This window comes from Adelges cooleyi, unplaced genomic scaffold (genome assembly GCF_023614345.1).
Source record: "Adelges cooleyi isolate 19-005CV unplaced genomic scaffold, UGA_ACOO_1.1 ACOO_flye_CR_arks_rails_tigmint_CR_PRNA_30, whole genome shotgun sequence".
NCBI classification, from domain to species: Eukaryota; Metazoa; Arthropoda; class Insecta; order Hemiptera; family Adelgidae; genus Adelges; species Adelges cooleyi.
This window is the reverse complement of record NW_026095971.1, coordinates 4,204,142-4,227,509: the sequence shown is the minus strand read 5'-3', so window position 1 is coordinate 4,227,509 and position 23,368 is coordinate 4,204,142. Positions and strand designations below refer to the sequence as shown.

The 23,368-nt window shown below is 31.5% G+C and overlaps 1 protein-coding gene across 1 annotated transcript in view; it reads left to right on the top strand.

Annotated features, from left to right (window-relative positions):
- The first annotated feature begins 4,627 nt into the window (after positions 1–4,627).
- Positions 4,628–23,368, top strand: part of LOC126838274 (putative uncharacterized protein DDB_G0267716) — a 67,860-nt gene continuing 49,119 nt past the window's right edge. The window contains exon 1 of the mRNA XM_050572576.1: positions 4,628–4,697. The gene's annotated coding sequence lies outside the window, so the exon portion shown is untranslated. The remainder of the gene's footprint in view (positions 4,698–23,368) is intronic.

Sequence of the window (23,368 nt, the reverse complement as noted above, 5' to 3'; positions counted from 1 at the left end):
ACAAGGCCTTGCTTTTAGAAACTGATGATGACAAGAGATATAAGAGACCCTACTAACTTTCTTATTATGCTACAGCAAATGGGCCAGAAACTACTAAGTAGAGGTTATTGTTAAAATTTGACTATATACATTAATATAATATAAGTAATAATACCTAATCATATAAATTATTATTTGATTATCATTTTGCTATTATGATTTACAATTATTGTAGTTGAACGAATACTAAATATTTTTTGTAATTACTTGTTATGGCTTATTTTTTATATTTCTTAAATTTCTTAATTTTAATTTATTTGCAATCGTTAAGGAATTTAACATAAAATGTGTTTGACTGGTAATTAAGTATCAATATTATTAATCAAAACTAGTAAAAATATGGGCAAAAAATAAACACTTAAGTAAATACTTTAGTGTAATATGCTAATAACTCTAAAAAAATGTATTTAACACGTGTAATCAGCCAATATTTCTTTTTATTTTATACAATTTTATTTTTGAGTATTACGAAAAATGACGTCCATAGACAATCTATACAACGACCATTAACTACGCTAACAAGGTCCTTGAAAACCTAAGTTTGTTTTGATACAGATTCAGTTAGTGACCTCGTGATCTGCAGATATTTCATAATCATTTAACGACTTTCAAATATAATATTATTCGTTAACACATTTTACGAATAAAAATAGTAATATTACTAATGAAAAAATTAAAATGATAAGCTGCTTATTATGTAAAATGGTTGTGAGCAAGAAAGAGCTATGTAATCTAAGGTATACAATATAACTAGTGGTATGACATTATTCCGGGTTATCCGTTAATTTGGATTTTTAATTCATATAACAAAATCCGAATTTTAAATTTAAAAATCACAATTTTATTTAAAAAAGTTTGTTCAAGATTAAAGGTAGTCTACTTTTTATTTAGCCTTCAATGCGTTACGGAAACAAATAACCGATAATAAATGTACATTGTATACTGTAATAAAATATTGTAATAATTATAATTTTGTTACTTAATCTACTATGTGCAGAGGACACAGCTTCAAGTTCCTATCTATTTGAATTCTTTCAAACTGTCTCTCTTTTATCAATAAATCATCTCTATTTCAGTTGAATTCACACTGATTATATCTTCAGTTTGGTTTGCATTTTTCCTCCATTGTATTTCTATGTGATTATTCCTGTTAAAGTTCATTTTTGAAATACATGTTTTTACTTAATTATTAACCATTTAGTTATTTAATTAATTACTTTAATTAGTTGTCAAGTTGTATTATTTTTAGATAGTAAATCTAAACATATACTATACTAACTTCACACGAGTGTGTAGCTGTCTATATTTATATTATTATACTTGTCCGTTAACATTACGGAAATGCATTTAGGAATTGCGCACTACGACAGGAATATTAATATAAATTATATTATAGAACTCGTAATTCTAAATGAATTTTTTCACATGAACTACTTTAACTGAGTTTTGATTTTTATTGCGAGCACAAGGTTTTATTGTTATCAACTAAAATGCCATCGTAGTTGGGCCAACATAAGTCGTAAAAGTTAGCGACGCCGATTTTAGATGTTGTACAAACATAGCAGACATAAAGTAAGCCGTTTAATTCTTTGCATTATAGTCTCAGCTCTGATCAAATTTTACGCAAGTAGCTACATAACATATTAGAAATAAATAATACTACAACAAATTAAGTATAAACTGATTTCGTGACTTGAATAATATTTATAAAACTAGAGCTATAAGCGAATCAAAAACTTAGTATTTTAGCTTCGACGCGAAGCCAAGAAGGTATTGTTTTTACAATGCTGTGTTTAAAAATTGTTTTTTGTGTCTAGCGCCATGATCTCTTTTTAACTGCTGGATCGATTTCTTCTTGTGGCAACTCTATAGATTAGATGTCGTACCTAAAAAGTACTTTATCAGGCCAGCAATTAAAAAGTTCACCCCTTCCCCTTCAAAATCGATATAAACACCCATACCTGTCATAACCATAAGCTCTAATACTTTTAAAATATAGTCAATTAGTTCTAAATTTATTTGGAATATTCTTTAGACATAGTACTTAAGGCCTGAAAATGACTTAAGATAGATTTGGTATGAGACTGAAACATATAAAATTTTCTTAAAAATATGTAGTAGAACTTTTTATTTATTAAGGAAACCCCCCAAAAACACACATACAATCTTTAAATTTTGATAACACTTAAAAAATGTATAAAACGTAAATCGTCGGTTCATTTTTTTTTTTTTTTTTGATACTGTAATTAAATAAGTAAGTATTAAGTAAGTTCATTAAATATCATTAAAACTGAACAAATAAATTTAAAACAATTAATAAAAATGAAGCTATTATGGATATCAACAAATTGATGACATACGGTGTATATTGTATTAAAATCTCAAAAAATTTTAATTTATGGATTATTTATTGTAAATTATCAATGAGAAGTAGGTACTGCATTTCATTACACTACAGTATTTTAAATTGTCAGCTATTGAAAAATAATTGTATTGTTAGGCACAACATTTATTTTGCTTATAGGATATATTTTGCATCCTATACCAAAATAATTGGAACTTTAATAAATTATATTTTCACGTTTACTTATTGTGTGAATTTCCTACGGAAAATCATCTTATTTACTTACGATATTCTATTGAAAAATTTTCTCCATTTGCTCATATTTGGCGTCCCCTTAGATACATGTTTTATATTATAATATTTTTCGGTTACGCATATGCACTAAAATTGCCTACTCCAAACGCCGCTTAACAAAAATTAAATTTTAAATTTCCTAATTTAAAAAATAGATTTTATTTTTACTAAATTATAATTTTTTTCCTAGAGAAATAAAACAATAAAATATTAAATTAAACCCTTAACCATAAAAATAATACTCATTAGCGTATTTCGGCAACAATATTACGATCATCTGCGCATAAAACAGACCGAGTTTGATGTTCAGGCTGTTGTAAGCGCTGATGATAACATTGCTGTCGAAATACGTATACCTACGCTAGTATTATTTTTGTGGTTAAGAGTTTATTTAAATATTTTATTTCTTTACTATATACATACGGTATACCACGAGTGTTGCTTAAGTTCAGAAATAAAATAATAATTGGCGTACAAAGAATGTTAAATGAGCGAAAGAAACAAAAACAGTTTCTTACTAAACATAAACAACTTTTATTATTTGAATATGTTTTCCAAATACCGAACTTACTCATGAAACCGTACTTTAAATAATTTAAAAATGTTACAATCAATTGAATAAACAGAAAAGAGTGAAAAAAATTGTCAAGCTTTAAATTCTCCAAGGTACACAAGAATAGGTAGCTGATAGTGCCATAGTGGCCTTTACCGCTCAAAGTTGCATAAAACGAGTTTATTTTACGTTTATAGTTCGCCGAGAAAGTCTCCGGGGATATACCAACATGAACAAAGCGTAACAACTCTCATTCCTATCTATAATTAACGTTGCTCGTCCTTTCTCATTTTACAAGTAAACCATACGGTATGAAGGGGACAAATAAAAAAAACATCCAACGAAACAATGGAATTGTGCGAAAGGTGTTAAATAATGTAATAATACCACAAATGTTGTCAACAGGAAGATAAAAATAATTCAGAATTACTTTGACCATTCCGGAAAATAGCTAATCAAAAAGTACTCCATGTGCACTGCCCTATTATACTAGGTGATTGGTTAAGTGTGGCCAAGTCAATAACTGAGAAGATATTATTAGCCTTTTTGTAATAATTTTTTTTTGTACCTTTGTAGTTATTTGTTGGGACAAATTTAATAAATTTAAAAAATATATATAACCCTATCTCTTATAAGTTAAAACCATATGAACTTAAGATTTTTAAATGGTAACGTATATATTTGATTAACTTTTTAAATTAAGAATAATTTGCTGAATATGTTGACTGGTCGATAACTAAAGTTTCAAAGTTAATAAAGTTTAAGATTAAGGGTGGTAGGAATGGTGGAGAGTCTCTACTCTCTGAGATATGACTCAACCGCACTTCCCCTTATTAAAAAAAGTACAATTTTTCAGCTTTGGAAAATAGATGATCGTTTTACTATATAATTATTAATTTATCGTAATTAAACGTGAAGCTTTTAAAACATTACATCTGACTTTTTTCTGAAAATATTTCGACCTATTTTGCTATTGTGTTTCGTTTGCAATATTACTAAACACAACACTCGTGGCATAGGAAGCCGGGGTAGAAGTTACAGTACAGTGCAAGGCTAATAAATATTATCAGGCCATTTGTAAACGATGAATTGCTACACAATTTTGATGTACGTGAATTGCTTATTCAATAATGTACCACAAAACGAGGAGTCAAGAAACATCCTGTATAATTTGACGTTAGTACTGAAGCTGAAGCTATGAACTTTGACATTTTATCATAGAACCGACGTTGTGATTGTGGTCGAATTCTTTGAATTGTATGGTATAAAATATTGTGATACTTGCACTTTTGGCAAGCGACGATTACGGGGCGGGCATAAGGCGCGGCGGCGTGACTTGTTGACAGACGGCGCTTGCGCCCCAAAATTCAGCGTTACCTGCGGCCCATTCGTCGGCGCCTCGTGTCTAGCATGTGTTCAGTACGGTCTCCGTTTGCCTTATAAGAAGCACCCGCATTCAACCAGCAAGTGAGTACCACGTTTTTTTTTTTGCTTCACAATTATCGTAGTAAAATTATTACCCCTCCGCCAGGTAACGTTAGTATGAATCAAACGAACGTCCCATAAATATTACAACACTTACCGCGAAAACTCTATTATTTTATAACGGTAGTACAATGTTATAATTTTATAGCTGTTAAGAGGGTCGCGTACATTATTACGTAGAACGCCGAAAAATTGTGAGAAGCGAGAACCGACAAAGTTCAAGTGACATCGACTGTGTGTTAGGCAAAGATAATTGACTAGCTGTCTAAATAAGATATTAGATATTTAAACAAAATATTTTCTGGTCGAGATAAAAGATGTGTTCCGATGAAAATTCATAACTAGTATATACTAATTTTGTTTAAATCATCTAGATTATATTATGAATATCTTAGAACAAAAATAGAAATATCACATTTTTCTATTTTTTTTTTTAAACCTATTCCTCGATATTATTATAGTACTCTGTATTTATAAAAATGTAATATATAAAAAAATATGGGTACGTATAATAAAAAAAATAATTAATTAAAATAAAGTGAAAATTAAGTATATTATTTTTTAAAACGTATCATTGTTTAATTTATTTTTTAAAAAAGGCCAAAAATCGGTGATAGTTCCCTAAAACTGATGTAAAGTTTTTGTATTCAAGAAAAATATATTGAACAATAGGAAATTGTTTAAAAATTATAAGAATTTATGGAATTTTTAAGGTTCATACCAATGAATTCAAAATATTTACATGTATTTTGTTTTTGTTAAGAGCTGACGTGAAAAAATAATTTAGATGAATTACACAGGGTAACATAATATTGACATAAAATTATTAAGGAACATTATTAAAATTATTTGCTTATAGAATATTAATTACTTTATAAGCATTATATATATGTTGGATTTTGTGTTGCAATGGGTAAGTAATACTTTCATTATATTTTCCGATAATTTTTTGAAACAATGCTAGAAAAACGAAAAGGGTATAACTTTGAAATATTTTTCTAAGAAGTATCAGTAAAAGAATTTTCCAATAGCTTTAGGAATTAAAAATTATAATGTTTGGTGTTCAGGTTTTGTATAAAAATCGATAGAATATTAACTTGATTAAACATTTTTTAAAAGTTTTCTTAGGAAAAAAGTATTAGCCTTATTTGTATATTGAACGCTTACCAAATATATTACATACTTGTACAATTTATATGTGAGCATAATAGCCAATATCCGAATAGCAATAATTTCAGTTTGTAATTTAGTATGTTTTTTAATATGCTTTTTAATTTATTTGCTTTATAGTATCTATGTTTTTTTAATTCTAAGAACTCTTAGAATTTACTAATTGTATACCATAAGCAAACCTTCAACAAAAACCAACAATACTCTGAATTTTTCAGAATACACATTATAAAATCATAAAACGTTCACAATATTTCGAAAGGGTTTTTACATATAGGATTAATTTTATTTTTATTTTAGTAATATACGCCAAACGGCTTTTTATAATTGTGTTACAGACAATAAAGTGACATTTAAAATACACAAATTAAATTAAAAAAATATATAAGTATACATATTAAAAAGTAAAGTAACGAATGGTGTGACCTTAATACGAATTATATACATATCATACATTATTATAAATTGGAAGGTAAAAAAAAAATGTTTGAGCCCGGTGTTAGTTAATTAAATTTAATAGCTATACATTATTTGTGTTTTGTATTGTTATCGATTCCTACATTACAGAGACTGTTAAGCATTATTAATTTTATCAGATTTGTCAAAGGAATCTGATTTTTTATCAGAATCTCAAATTTAATTAAGCTAAAATAGTTATTAGTTATATTAAATAGAACTTGATTGATTTCATAGAGAATTGTAGTATAACAATTGAAACTAACATATCCTATAGGCTAGCAAAACAAACTACTCGATGTCATTAGCAAATAATACAAATCAAATTATCCAATTGTTTTGTAGAGCGTAATTACTTTTTAAAGGAATATTTATAAAAAATAATAATTTGTTTTACATTAATATTATTAATGTATAAGTTAGGTTAGAGTTCTTATTTAAACTAATTTTTTCGAGTAAGTTAATTTTAATTTCGGAAGCAGTTAAAGTTTATTTAAGAAAGAAATAACAAACTCTATCCATGATAGATTATGTGTAGAGATAATAAAATATATAAATGTGATTTTTTTATAAATTACATTTAATATTAAATACTTTTGAATGCGGTAAAATTAATTAAAGTAAAAATGACTTTGAAATATAATACAATATTTATAGAACGTACGGATAACTACTAAAAAAACTAAAATATACATTTTCCTCGAGATTTCCAAATAACTGTCATGTTTGCACTTAATTTATGGAGAGTGGGAAAAAATGTTTAATTTAAAAAGGGTCAACAGCTAAACAACGTCCACGTCCCTGTAATTGAGTACAATACCTCAGTAATCGGGTCGCTTTAATGGAAATTGGGATTCACATTTTAAATAACAATAATGATAACGTAATACAATTAAACATAATTTCACAAACATCCGTGAATGCACCAAATAGCTATAATATTTCATCGCCATTCATGTTTATAGATAAGTGTATAGACAATGTTTAGATTTGTTTGTACGGTAAATGATGAATTTAGTGCCAGTTTTGTTAGTCGTCAGTTTTGTGGCTCTCACAGGATACACAAAGGAGCACAGTATTCACTGAGAAAAAGTCTTCGACTTTTCATTTGGAATTTATCAAATTAATATTAATTTTATTTAGTCCCTTCTTGATATTAATAGTTTAGGATTCTGCAATATTCTGTAATTTAGATATGTGTTTTTATATTACGCTAGGCCATAGATTAAACATATATAGCTACCCGATTTCAACAACAATCAATATAAACTAATTATATCATGCGTCCGTTTTTTTCATTATTTTGCTTGTAAATTATGATTTCTAATTTGTACGTTTTTAATTCATTTCAAACCTTGCAATAATACTCTGAATGTTCATTTAATTTGTAGTCGCTTAACTCTTAAAATACGTATAAAAAAAATCTCCCTCTAGCATTAGTTATATGATCACAAACTTGTAATTTTAAAATGTAACCGGCTGTTACCTATTTTTAAGCAAATACTATATTCAAATAGAATAATGCTGTTCTACAGTATGTACAATACTTAAACAAACCAATATATGTGTTTTCTAAGTTCGCAATGTTCAATACGTGTGTTGTGTCATCTAATAGTAAGGGGAATATTGTTCATTGCCAATAAATACTCAGTATTATAAAAATGTTTTAAACAAAAATACTATTTTGTCGAAAAAAACAAAAGTATTTAAACTTTGCTAAACTGAACGGATATTAAAAATTACTTTAACCAGTTGTCATCCGAGTCGAATAACAAAAACTTGATGCAACAGTTTTGGAAGTTAAACGTTATTTAGAACGTTTTTCTTTCATAATAAATTATAAAATTGCAAACATAGAAAAGGAATAACGTTGTACAAAGAGTTTTACCAACAATGACTTGTTTAAAAAAATTAATTAATTTAACAGTTGTTTTTTTTTTTTTTTTTTTATAAAAGATACAAAAACAATATTCCGTTCAGTGGTATATTGTAATGGCGTATTGTAGAAAAGCCAAACAAGAGTTTGGTATTTCAGTCGGAATGTTTTCTGAGTAATAAAGTAACGTAGTAGGTCATATCATGATGATAAATGTAGGGCTTAGGAAATGGTCGAGCATTTTTACTTAGATCCAAAACGCGTAGTGTGCATTTAAAGCGTTTGTAAGAGCTATCAAATCTTGTACACCAGTGGTTCTATATTATTTTGATAATCGTGTAAATATCTGAGCATCGTCAAATATTGTTTGGGTTTAGGATCACATGTGGTTTTACGATCGCTTGGCGCCGAGTTGCTTAGAACGGCAACACTTTTCATCTCTTTATCGAGCCAATAAACTTGTATCGCTTGCACGGGGTATTTTCTGTCCAATTAATTAGCCCGTGTGTTTGCTGTGGACCGATTCGGAGGGCATATTGCAGTACAGGTAGTGTGAGCTCTCTGCTTGGTCAGTGCAAAACCCGAGAGCAAACATTTTCTCGCATGGCGGAGCATATTAATTATGAGAGTACCGGGAAAACGCGCAACGAATGGAAATAAAAAATTAAAGAAAACTATACATATTACTGATCACAAACTACATACAATACCACGCTTGAATATTCACAGGGTTTTGTATCAATACCCAATACCTACACTGAATTTGCACAAAGTAAGCGCAATACTAAACAAGATCGGTTGGTCAGCCCATAATCGTTATGGGTTTAAGAATAGCAAATTTTTACTATGATGTGGTGCAATTAAGGGGGGGGGGGGGTACTACTTAGTTTATTAATCGAAAACTCTTAAAGATTTTTTAACATGCGCCTGTGGATTCATTTACGATTTAGTTTAAGCCCTTCCCTCTTTGTTTGGGCTTAGTTTGGTCACCTGTCGAACTTACTACTGTTTATTTATTTGGTATAATAGACCACACCTATGTTATAATTTTCCAAGTAACTAATTTTTTTGCAATTGAATTAAAATTATTTTAGTCATTTTTTATTAATATTTGTAACATTATAAAAGTTAAAACAATCTACTATACAAAAACACAAGTGTTTATTATTATATAAAAACAATAAAACTCAAATTACAAAACCATAAATTTATAATAAAATATTGTTTATAATGTATCTTTGATCTAAACACACTTACAATATACTTCCTGTAATTAAATATTATAAACTTTTATAAAATTAAAATAAAACTCTGACCTTTTTTTATTGGATACTAACTTCTCACTTTACGCTAATAATAATTAATATGCATTATTTTAATAGTTTTAGCATGTGAAGTATTCCTATTTTTAGAGTCTTCTGACGTTTGTTACCTTATTAAGTTGATGTTAACACAGACCAAATGAAAAAACTATAAGAAAAGACTATGGATTCATATAGTCTGTTATGTTAATTCTAATAGATTTTTAATAGATTAGTTTTATTTATTTACTTACTTAATTGGTTTAGTTATATGAACATAATGTTTATTATTACAACAAACACTATCTTTCATACTAATAAAAATCATCACTATTAAAAAATAGTTTATTCATCGTAAATTGCGCTAGTACAGTGATGAGTGTCTAAAATGTAATTCATAAATAAGAATTTGTTAATTCGGGCATTTACTGGTTTATCGTATGTCATTACATTATACTTAGTAGAGTGGTTTCACAATTTGTACGTGTGTTCTTACCTTATGGTAAAGTTAGTACTGACTACTATCACACCTCTAAACCCGTTTTCTGTCAACTAGATTGGCGTATTGTAGAATAATTATTTCCTTGTAATGTGCGATGGAGCGCATGAGAGTTTAATAAATATATTGACACTGCAAAGAGTGAGGTTACATTTTTCAGTAATTGAAATTCATTTTCTCCACTTTTGTTAGTTGTAGGTTATTCATTACACATTATACTAAAAGTGACCGCGTTATTCATGCTTTTCGAGACATTTAAACAAACGTTTTTAATCTAAATAGTAACTCAAAAATTCTCATTGGTTAACGAACAAAAAATAATGTTAGAATGATCAGTCATAAAAAAATTCAAGGGTCATAAATTGTATTTTCTACTTCTCATTATAGAACTTAAAACGGACTTTCGTAATACGAAAATGTATGTATTAATGCGTATTTAGTGTAGCAATTACAATAAACTCGTGTGATGGAATTTTTGTTATTATTCTCAACATGTAAGCGATTCGCTACATTATAGTTTTTACGTTTGCCACTGTGCTGTATTAAAATGTCATTAGTCTTTACAGGTGTCCGCAGCGAGTGCTCGTTTAAAACACATTAATATAATGTACCCTAGGACAGTAGGAGCTTGTCTTCTCATTAATTATGCGACCAACGCAGAGGATTGCCAGGGAGATTTTTGAAAGTTAGATTTCCCCGCTAAATGTAGTATCGTGAGGTTGGATGCTTTTGTTGACAAAACGACAATTCATTTAGCTCACTACGTGTCACCTATTGCACTGGGGAATAAATTAACTTAAAAACAACAATTTTTAAACTTATATAGTTTTACACATTTTGTATTATACTAAGGAAATTGTATTATTCAAATTAGTGAAAATTTAACAGATCGAACAGCTTATGAAATTGAAAAATAAGAGTAATGTGTTTTTTGTTAAAATTAGTAACTTAATAAAAAAATGTTTGCACTGAAACTCTTAGCGAATGGATAAACAAGTAATTTAAAGACAACTAAATTTTAGTACAATTCGTTCTTTTTAATATTATATCATGAGTTTGTACTGTTTAAACAGTTTTAGTTCATTATCTCATCCCTGACGATCTATAATTAGTTATAAGATTTATGTTTCGTATTTAGAATGATTGAATTAGTAGATGCCAGAGTTACTACAATTCTCGAATACCCTATTAATGACTATGTAGTTTGTGTATTATTATTATTATTATGAGGCTTATTTTCCACCGCAAATATGTGCACACCAAACTGTGATTTAAATGAGACTACTTTTTATAGTATGCTTGTATACTTTCTCATACAGACGTCTATACTAAAAATTGACATGAAATTGATCTTTATGGCGCAGTTTATCATCGCCTTTGGCCGTATAACGCTTTTATGGGTCGAGTTTGGAAAAAAGGACTCATGCTCACTATACGTGGTGGTTGTTTTTAAATCATTCACCGACGAATGACTAAAAACAACACAAAATATTATGATTTCGCGCATTAACATAATTTTTGATAACGTGGCGTTATAAAACCAACAAAAATGTAAAAATATAAACGTATATCGCTATGCCCCTCTAAGAGAGTCCGCAGCAGCCCCGCGGACATTGGAATAACGATTTTCACAATAATTATTAAAACACGTTGTCGACAATTGGTCACACGGTTTTGCCGTGTGTTTGTTCAAAAGCCGATCATATATTATTTAACCGGACAGCAGTAGCCGCTTCCAGCAGGTCCTCGTTTCCTGCTCTACTGTGTCGGTTCCATCAAATACATTAATAATAATAACAATAATAATAATAATTGAAAATGGCATTATATATTATTGTTGTTGGACACCGCGCGCCCCTTTTCTCCCTATCATTCCGGCATCGTCGCTTCAATTGCGAATTTCCTATAACCCATCACAACATGTGTGACTTACCAACCCCCCCCCCCCCATAACAGTACTCATACTTACTATATGTACATATACTCGATTATATTTCGGCGGAATGATTGATGATTGCAAATTGGACGGCAGCGGTTAGCCGCCGCCACCACCACTTCATTTATCATCGTTCAGTTATCGTTTTGTAACAGATTTGTCAGCAGAAGCGCAATCCGCTATTATCGTTGTTATTAGTTTTTTTTTTTTTTACTCGTTAGTATAGCTATTTAATATCATATTACACTAACAACAGTCGTAAAGTATTCAAACATACTTTATGTTGGCAATTATCAGGGCGAAATGCGAACGATCATTAAAAGCGAATGTTTCTATAATTTAATTGGAAAAGCCGAAGACAAATTGAAAATTACCACACATCAAGTCAAGACTTTTGCCTCCAAGACCGAACTTACTTTAACATTAAAATAAGAGAGCTATTGTTCAAATAAGGAATTCAATTAAAGAGTTCCTATTGTTTTGTTAATGATATGCCAAAGTAAAACAACCGCATTCAATCTATGGATATTTAAAAAGAAAATGTATTTTGTATTATATTGTTTAATTTTAGACTATACAATCGTAAAATGAAAAAAAAAATAATAAACATGTTATAATTTCGTGTACAACTGCAGACTGAAGGAAACTTGAGTCTATTTTCCTCAGTCGGTGTCCATAATATTATGTCGACCAACCGTCGGTAATGTATATGAGACACGCATTTTTCTGCTAACACATGATTTATACGCGTTATTGAATTCGCCACACTGTCTGTGGCTGTTGGAAATATTTTAGGGACTATTTAATATAGCACTAGATGACCTTTAGAGCTGAATACTTTATTACATAACGTATTGCATGATGTATTATGAACCTCACTTGATATTGTTCATATAATCGGTATGCGGGTTGGCCGAAATTCGGCGAACGTGACAACTAGTAACGACGTCGTTTAGAACGCAATAACATGGCGCGAGGCGTGTGTCCTGGGGTTAAAAAGGGTTAAACGTGATATTGTACTGGCAACGAATTCTATCAACGGAGGATTGAGCCTCTGAAGAATTCCGGAGGAAATAACTGACGCGATGGATACGCGAAATTATAGAATTTCGGATTTGCTGTCAGTGTCGGCGTTTAACACGTGTGCATTGATACAAACTCTGATAGGTGCGTACCGCAAAATTCGCGAAGGAAAAACGGGCAATTCTCCAAAACGATCCGTGAATAGTTACTTAACGGATACGGTAAACGCGACTGGAAAGTTTTTACCCTTCCAAACGTATCTACCAAAACAACTACTTGACGGCCGCGGTTAAATAGCATATAATGCTTTTGCAAAGTGTGCGCGCAGGTATGCGTTGTACGCCGATGTACAGAACATTTCTGTGGTTAATGTCCGGGTAACGAGCCGTTTGTTTTGTAACCAGTCAAATGCGTAATGTCAAATGTCGATGATATCATTTTCGACGTTTCTTCCTTGACTTGATGACTGTTTGGAAAGGAAAAATATATAAAGATTAAAAAAATAATAAAACTTATTTTAGGTTATGGTTGATTACGGATACCATGATTACCTGCATACCATTTTGTTGGTATTGTTTAATTTGCAATCCGGCGTAACCCTAAAGAGTGGTATTATTGGACAATTTAGGCAATCAGTTTGGACTTTACACTTATATATAATTCGTCTGATTCATCAACGACGGCGAGTCTACGTGTGCAGTGTCGTCATCAATGGATCAATTCGATGACATTATTTGATTTAGAACTAACGTTAAGGTTGATTGTTTGACCGCGTGTTCACGTACCGCCCTCGCATTCACACATCATCGGTTACAGCGTCATTTGTTAATTAACAAAAGCCGCTAATCACGGACCAAAGGGTTGACCCTAACGATTATACGCCTTGTGTGCGGTTACTTTTGGTATTATTGCTACCCTCGATTTTCTCTTTTCATCTTCTTAACACCAATGTAATATATGCCATGTACGGTGAATGTACCACAATACATGGGACCGTCATTGTAATTCCACGACCCATAAGAATTGGGGCATTGACCCTTGAAAATAGGCGCGAAGGAGATTAGAAGTGACTATATAAATCTCAAGTTTATCATTTAATTCCTGGTTAATGTTTAGTGTTTCCAGTTGAAACGGTATTCCGAGTGATATAAATAAACTATTCGATAATATGCAACACAACTATACACCATCATGTGTGTGAGACAACTTTTATTTGTGTTTGCAATACTTCAGTAATTCTAATTGCGACGTAACACTCTACACGGGGGGACACTAATATGGACTTTGCTTTCTGCGCGTAAATAACCGTTTCGGCTCATTTAACCTTTTTAATCGTTGCTATATGTGTGCGCAACTCACCAACGTATTACAATTAAAGTGTAAATACCCAAATTGAAAAATGTGTTTATAATAGACGTACGCGTGTCTTAGACCGCCGCAGTCGTCGTCGTATGGCCATTATGTCGAGATGGCTTTCACGAGGGCCTCGCCGAATCCGAGCGGTATCTCAGAGTGTGCAACCGCGTAGCTCCTGCGGGAACTGAGGTGACCTTAATTAAACGAAAAACGCATAACGTCGCGGTGTGGTGTAATAACGGTTCGTCGTCGACGTCGTGGTACTCAAGACAGCTCTCTCGGGATGCCGGAGAACGATTTGAAATATGCATTTGAAGCTATACCACCACCTACGTATACCGCATTCATATTATAATAATTCATTTACATTATGGTGCACGCGATGTGTGCAAATGAAAACGAAAAGCTTTGCCCCGTTTCCGTGGGATGGATGTGATTTTTTTCGATTAGTAAATTTTGTTTCTGTTTATATGTTTTAACACCGCTCTGTCTCCGGCAGTTTTCCGCCGCGTGCCCAGCACAACACTATGAATAAGTTAAAACAGTTTGCCGTGCGTGGTGCATTTCCCTAGCGAGGTCCCACTACTTTATTGCATTACGGTCGTGTGTACGGCAACAGAAGCGGTCTCGTATCAACCCCACGGCCCGAGCTAGTCACAGAGACCCGCGAGTTTGCTGCTCTGCTTGTGTGTGCGCCCAATTCAATTTGTAGCCAATTGGTAGACAACTAACCGACACTGTCGCTCTAATCTATTTATGCTTTACTGCTGCCGTCTCACACGGCTGCTATAAATTGCAATTTACCGCTTTTAAAATACACCTATCTCCTGCGCTTTAGACACTGGCAAATGGACAAATGACAGAAGATATTTCCTTTCATGACGAAACGTCGATTTTACAACCAAAACCACTGCAGTTAAGAATCGTGTGCTTAGGTCTTAAGCGACGTTTTTTTTAACAATTTTCAAAATGCATAATCATAGGAAGTCGGTGCCTTGTAAAACTGAATAACACGTATTGTCGCGTAGGGAGATTCTTCATACATATTAACACGTACAAATATGTATATCTCAACAATAACTGACTGATTATTAACTAGCTGATACTGTCTGCCAGCTAACCTAACCTATCCGTCGTCGGTTTATATTATTATATACCACGAGAACAGAATTTTCGGCGGGTAGGCGTGCTACTGAATTTTTCGAAAATTCGAACCGCTTAAGTGGACCTTCTAGAACGTCCGTCGTACCACCAATAGTATTTTTACAAAAAAAAAAGAATTTTATATACTTTTGCACCGCTTATACTTTAGACCATATTTAATGTTTCTGCGTTTTGAAGAAGAAATTAAGAAAAACGTTGTTGAGCTGAAACTTTTTTTTTACTGTTTAACGGAGGAGATATTAAGTTAGAGATGACTTGGGCAAGGTACATAATATATCAGAATGCGAGACTCGGAGTAACGGTAAACCGAAAATGTTTTGGATTAGCAAAAACGGCTTGAACATTTAAAGATAGGTTGTCGGCCATTAGCAAGCAAAAAAAAAGTTAAATCAAAATATTTAACTAAATCAACAGTACTTTCCATGATTAATATTGTCACCTCGGGGCCAGTAGTGATAACGATTTTAAAGTTTTTCTTTTTGAAATCATTTGTATTTATGTTATTTTACAATGCTATAAAATTACTAAATATTTACTTTTTGAAACTTAAAAGGTGACGTATATATTAAACTAATTTTTTAAATTAATAATAATTTGTTGAACATTTCAACTGTTCGATAACCAGTTTATGATAATTACTTTTAAAGTTATTAGAGATTAAAGTTTAGGACGGGAGGAAGGGTGGAACAAAGTAGTATTTTTATCTACGCGCATTACTCAACCACACTTTACCACCCGTCCAAAATTTTAAGCCCTAATAACTTTAAAAGTAATTACCAAAAACTGGTTATCGACCCGTTAAAATGTTTAACAAATTTTTCTTAATTTAAAATTTAATATAATATACGTCACCATTTAAATTAGTATGCGGTTAAGCGTTAGTTGAGTACGTACGTAGGAGTTGTATCGTCCATTGTAATGTTAAATGCATTTTAATTGATATTGTATGAAATATAATGAATATAGAATTTATTGAATTTAGTCTTTAAAATAATTATTATTGCAGTTCTTATGGCATACTTATATAGAATTACGTAGCCCTGGGACGATTTTAAAAGATCCGTTCTCGAAATTTAAACAAATAAACGTCGCCGGGTGTAATCACTAATATTGGAAACAATAATTGCTAATTGCGTTTGCGCGTTCATATTAATTATCGTTACTCCTGAGACAATGTGTCACAATGCAGATAACACTGCCGTTCGTTCGTAGTACAAATAAAACGCGTTAATCTTAAGTTAAAACAAACATTTCTAAAAGTAAAATTGTATTATGCCATTAATTAGTGACGCTGTAGAAATTGAGTCATAACAATATCACGTTTAGAAAGAATAATCTAGTAAATAAATGGACTTTTTACGACGACCTTCCTGAAAGGTCAAAAAAACGGGGCGACTTTATTATTAGCTCTAAAAAAATGTACTGACTTTATGTTTCTTCCAGTTGTATTATGTTTATGCGGTGACCTAAAAGCTTTTTTGTGTGCACCCACAGGAATTGATATCATTTTATGGAGTTTCGTTGTCTAGGTCCGTTGCACTGGGCTCTCAAAACGTTCTAAACGCGCCTGTTAATAAACAAAATGTGCCCATAGGCGCAAATGTTATTATTATTATTTAATAATAGTTTAAATTATATCATGATGGGCTTTCCAGCCAAAAGTGTAATAATTATGGCTGTTGCCGGACAGTTTACAAGTACGCTATTCATTTCAACAATGTTATGTCTGTTGCTGTTGTGAATACTAGTTTTAAAATTTACACGTTGCCATTTATTTAAATCAAAATTTGCATAGTAGGTATTAATTTAGAATTTAGAAGTTGTTTTTTATTACAAAAAAAAATCTATTTACTATTACATTACATATAACGATTAAATACAATACCTCATGTAAATTATAATATTAGTACATAAACTATGACGGTTTTAACTAAATCGTATAAATTGTTTTAATGTCAAAGTCATATTTTGATATGATTAAAACATATCTTGTATACAAATTCATAACTATTAAAAAAAATAGAACTCCGCATCGAACCTAGAGTATTTTAGCTTCGGCGATAGCATAGAAGGTATTTTTTTTGTTTTTGTCTTAAAGGTTAACCTCTCAAGTTTTCAAATTCCTACTTAATAATTAATATAGGAAAATGGTAATTACTTTTGTTACCATAAAAACAAATTATTTTAGTTTTATTACCATACCTATTCATTTTTTCTACTCCGATTTCATTGGTGTTCTTTATTACTTCATCTGCCTTTTATTATTTTTATATTTTAAGCCATCTATGCAATTCACTCTTATCTTACCTGTTATTGATGTATTCCCCAGACAACTTCTTTAATCGTTTAAGAATAAGCCATTTTTATTTTTATATAATATATGTCTTATCCCGAATAAAATAAATAGTGGGAAAGTTTAAATTTAATCTCAATAAATTATTTCTCTACGGTTTTAATATTTTATATAAAAACTAAAATGCAAGCTCACAAATCTTACGACAAGCTTGGCCATTTGTATGGCTCATGACATAATTTATTAGATTAGATGTACGCTACTTTTCATCTCTAATGAGTATAAAGAAATGAATAGTCATATCCACAACAGTCTTCCATAGTTCCCAAAAACATCTAAGCCATCCTCATATTCTCAATAAGTTCTTAACATCTGTATTTTGTACATGTCAAGTATTAAAAGCAAAACAAAATGTTTCACTATTTTTAAAATGATGAATTGTTTTTGTATTCATTTTATGGGCGGTACTTATGCGTTAAAATGAATAATGATTCAATAAACGTAATTTCGTTGAGTCTTTTTTGGTCCAAAAACCGTTACAATTTGCATATTTATTTTTTTAAATCGAATTTTCGGCAAATGGATTTGTAAAAGCATTATTATAATATATTCCGGTTGCATGTTGCAAATCCGTTTTGTAGCGTTTTACATCAGTGTGTAAATATATATACATATAAATATATTGTCTTGTGTATTTTTCCGGTAAGAATTACAAAATCTCTAAACATCTCATTATATAAAATACAGTGAAAAAAAAAACTTGAGCTTTGGTTTGACAAGCCAAATGGCTATAGTTTCAACCGTTTCGGAGTTTGAAATGTATTTTTTGAATAATTGATATGATATATTATGTTATATTGGTTTTATTTTGAGATAAAGAAAAGCTGTCCTATTCCGTATAGAGTATGGTTTATGCAATGGGCAACAGTATATTTGACATGTGCCACTAGCACAACGTCGAGCGTGCACGCTGAACATTAATTTCGGCGGTATAGAAATTATAGGGGGTGAGTAATAAAGATAACGTATATGTCTGGTTGTACCAAAGCTTAAAAACGATATACAAACGCGGAACCGATATTGTTATACCACGCGTTTAAGTAAAACAATATTTTATTTATTATTATTATTATTATTATGTATAGCGGCACACCGGCCGAATGGTACTTGCCATCGGCGAGTCCGCTGCTAAGTGTAATTTAGATAAGAGTTTTCGGTTAATTGCCGGAGTAATTATGTGTACCGATGACTCGACTTAAGTGCCAGCGATCGGAAAAGAATGTTCAAGAGTTGCCGTGGGCGGGAAAGGGTAGTAAAAAACCGGAAGAGATAATACGCGGATCGTTGAAAAAGTTCTTGCGCTTGTTTCAAAAACTCGGGCGGGAATGCCGCATAAAATTATTGTGCAGAAGACTTATTCACACGCACATCAAATGACTTTATGCATTATATCTCCACTTGTATAGATATCGTCTAGCCTCGAGGGTTTATTTCGGTAACCGGGTCACCGTAACTTTTGATTAACGGTCCATCAAGAAGTTGGAAGCAAAGTGTTATTACAGTCGATGTGTGCCCCGTTTCGATTAAACTGATTTAATACCGTCGTACGCAGCACTCATCCTCGGCCAATGACATTCGAAACACTACGACGAAGTGCACGTATAATAATAATAATAATATAATGTTGCTCTCGTGTAAAAAGTGGCCAGGACCTTAAAAAACGATCGTGTGCATAAACGATTTATTTTATCGTTAAACATACAATATCCGCATAAAAATTGTTCAAGTATCACAATCCATGGTTTCCATTATTTGACCAATTTAAATTTAATGACAACAGTTTTTCCAACAAAAACCGACTACGATCATTGGTTATTATTAATACAGTTGTATACTGTACAACTAATAATTGTATAATTATATTATTAATTGGGAAGTTTTTAATTTTTAAATGTTTCTTACTACTGTAATTAATATTGCTGAAAAGTAAAAACTACAAAAAATGCACTTGCATATTTCATTTTGATATATGTATAATATTATTTAAAAAAATAGTCACGTAGTCGAGACTCGAGAAATATACAGAATTATTCGTCATAAGAGCGTCTAGAACGATCTATGGTATTAAAATTCTATTAATCGGCGAAGCCCCAAGAAACAAACGTCAAATTCAGCAAGCAACTTTGTATTTTTAGGAAAACTCATCGATGTAACTTACAGCCAAAAATTTCAACTAAAAATGGCAGAACTACAGAAGTATATAATAATTTTGAATTTAAATCGTATTAATTATCATCGATATTCATTTTGTATTGTGTATAACCACTTATAATAAACGAAACATCACTATATATTAATCTACATCAACATTTTAATATTTTCAAGTTGTAATACGTTTATTCTGAATGAATTTTGTTGTTTCGAAGTTTTATCGGTGTTGTATTTTCTATACATACACATGAAAATAATACCGTAGGAGAGCAAGCCTTATATAACCTTCTGTTAAGTCGCTTAAAAATAATCCCATTATTCCGTCTCGTCGTTCCGTAGACTTGCAATGAGTTAAAAGGGTGGATATCCGCTGTTTTATGGCATTTACGACGGATAAAATGCCGCCAAAATGTCAGCCAACGGTGATAGTGTTAGTGGTATAGTAAAATTAACAGTAATGTGAATAATAATAATAATAACAATAATAGTAATGACGTTAATGGTATAAAAAGGTTTTAACCCAAATAATCTAAACGTGAACACACTAATTAAACCCTCTTTCGCCATGCATAACCACCTGCAACACTCGGCTAACCCTTATCAAAAATAATGTAATAACATAATCTTGTTAAGAGATGTCGTCGCCTCTTCGACTTATCCGGTAAAATATTTTTGCGGGTGAAATTATTTTAACGACAGAGACGAGGCGGCATAAGACGCGTGCCGCCCCCATTAGGAGGGGTTCTACCAATTAACGATTTCACGGTGGTGTCAAGTATTGGAAGACGGGCTCTTTATTATTGTTATCATTTCTCTTTAATCAAATTATCCGGAGGGCGTTTCTTTTGAAGCCTTCCGCCGCGACTCAAAGGAATCGACAGCTATTAATTAAACGCGCGTATAATTAAATTTTGACAAGCAAAAAGGAATTCAAAGATAAAGAGATAGAGAGAGAGAGAATGATAGGTAGAGAAAGACAAGCAGGGTACGTGTAGTGAAGGAAGAGGAAAAATTTCATGTTAAAGACTTACGCGCATCGTATAATTGCTATTTCAAAGAATACGATATTCCACCTACGGCCATTTCAGAGAATATACGAGAAACATTAGCATCGCTTTGTAGTAGTTCTTGTGTAGCTCTGGACGTGCTACTGGAAGTGACAGTGTAATTATTATAATATAGCTGACATATTATTATGAAATACCGTTGTTGTTGGTATTCAACATAATAATATTGTTATCTATTTATTCAAATTTAAATCTCTTTCCTTACATAATATTGACTAATTAAATTTTACATGTGATGTGCGGGTTCTTACAATCACAAATTATACAAAAAAATACGCGTATTTCAAGAATATAATACACCCAGTTAATATGCTTTTAAAACTATTAATATTACATATTATCAAGTATACCAAGTAAACAGTTTCTTCGAACTACGAATGATAAGGAGAAATTAATTACATTTTTTTTTTTACTTCGAATCTAAAAAGTCATACAATTTAATTAGTAATTTAATGATTTACCTGTGATGACTTTACTGGCTTATGTAGCGAATATTAGATGTGGAAGTAATACAATTATTTTTATTATTTAACTTCTTATTTTGCAGTGTTATATAATTTACTAGAACATATACTTTGCTAACCTCCAACCAAAGCGTGCTAATCTTTTTTGTGTTGTACTCGGTTTCTTTCGATGTTCAACGTACATTGTCCATTGATGTAGCCGACGATGGTTCTTCGTCAGTATTGAGCTTGTCTGTCCCAGTTATGATTGAAGGAACCTATGCTTGGGCCACCGTGAAACTATTTTGACCGCCGTTCAATGAACGCTATTGGAGAATTGTCTTATTTCAATTGTTTACCCGACCATTCATCTCATTACAGAACGCATCATAAGCAGCACATGATATCCGGATGTTCCGTTTACTTCTCATATACCCGCTGTGACCGTCAGCAGTACTATTTTTCATTATTTTACCCAAACCAAAACGTTAAGAATTTCCGTTCACAAGACAATCGATAGGATAATGGTGATCCGGCATTAAGTATTAACAACATATATTTCGAGTATCCCGAGGGTTAATCGCTGATATAGTAGGTAATTTGCCGACGGTCATGCGTAACGTCCGGTCTTGCTGATTGTTTTTTTTAACGAAAGAACGATCAGCAAACTACCAAGCGAACATAATTATTACGAAAACACATTTTTGCAGGGTCGTCGGGAAAGTTGCATAATAACGGCCGGTGACAAATGCATATAGGACGTGGTTAGTGAAATATTATTACATTATTATGTTGTTATTGGCAGCAGAGGGTTGTGTTTGTGTGCGTGGGGTGAACGAATAGATATAGACCGAAGCCCCACGGCGTGCATTCGTGACGAAGTTGTTATCGATTTAGCCGAAAGGTATCCACGCCGTATGGGATAATAGCGTTTGTGAGTCATGTAATTAAAATGTTGAAGAACGTTATGTCTGTGTGGGAGGGGGGAGGGGGCGAAAGTAATTTTACTGATAAAATAACAATTTAACCCGGTTCCGGCCAGAGCACCGGGTGTCAGGAAGTCAACCGCTGAACTTATTTCTTTCATTTTATAATATCAAACACAACAAATGTTAGTGTCGACGTCCCGTACTATATTGTAAACATCTCTTTAAATAAATACACTAGTTTCAACTTTTATAAATTATATAGGTATACTTATATTGTAAAAAATAATAATATACGTTTTTATATTTTGGCAAATTCGATTTGGTCAGGTGAATGTCGCAGAAACGTTAGTTAAAAAAAGTATATTGCAATTCCTGCTTCCCTCTACTTTTCCCGACTTTAATGGAGCGACAGACAACTATATAGAAATGATAAAATAATCGCTTTCTCTGAAATCTCGTTTTTTTAGCGAACTTCCCGTTCCCCAGGGATACCAGTCGACGAGCTAAAGACGACGTATAAAAACCAATTTGCTAAGACGTAAATATTAGGGTATAAATAAAATAAAAAAGTTTATTTTTCTCAATCAAATTTACTTACAATGTAACGTCTTATTTAACTCGTGTTGACAAAAAACAACAGTAAATAAAAAAATATATTAAAAAATCTAAATACTATTTGTATAATTAAAAAATTCATTTTTTTTCCGATAAAAAACGACTACCAAATAGTGATTTATTTTAAATGGCCTCGGCATAATGTAAATCTGAACGCTTTTCATTGAGCGTACTTGAATTCAAGTGAAAATTAAATTGAAATGTTAAAAAACGTCATTGTTCAGTTAGGCGAATAAAAGAAAAAAAAAATGAAAATAAACTAAACAATTAAAAGTGTGTAAGTAAACACGATTGAACATTTATAAAACCTATGT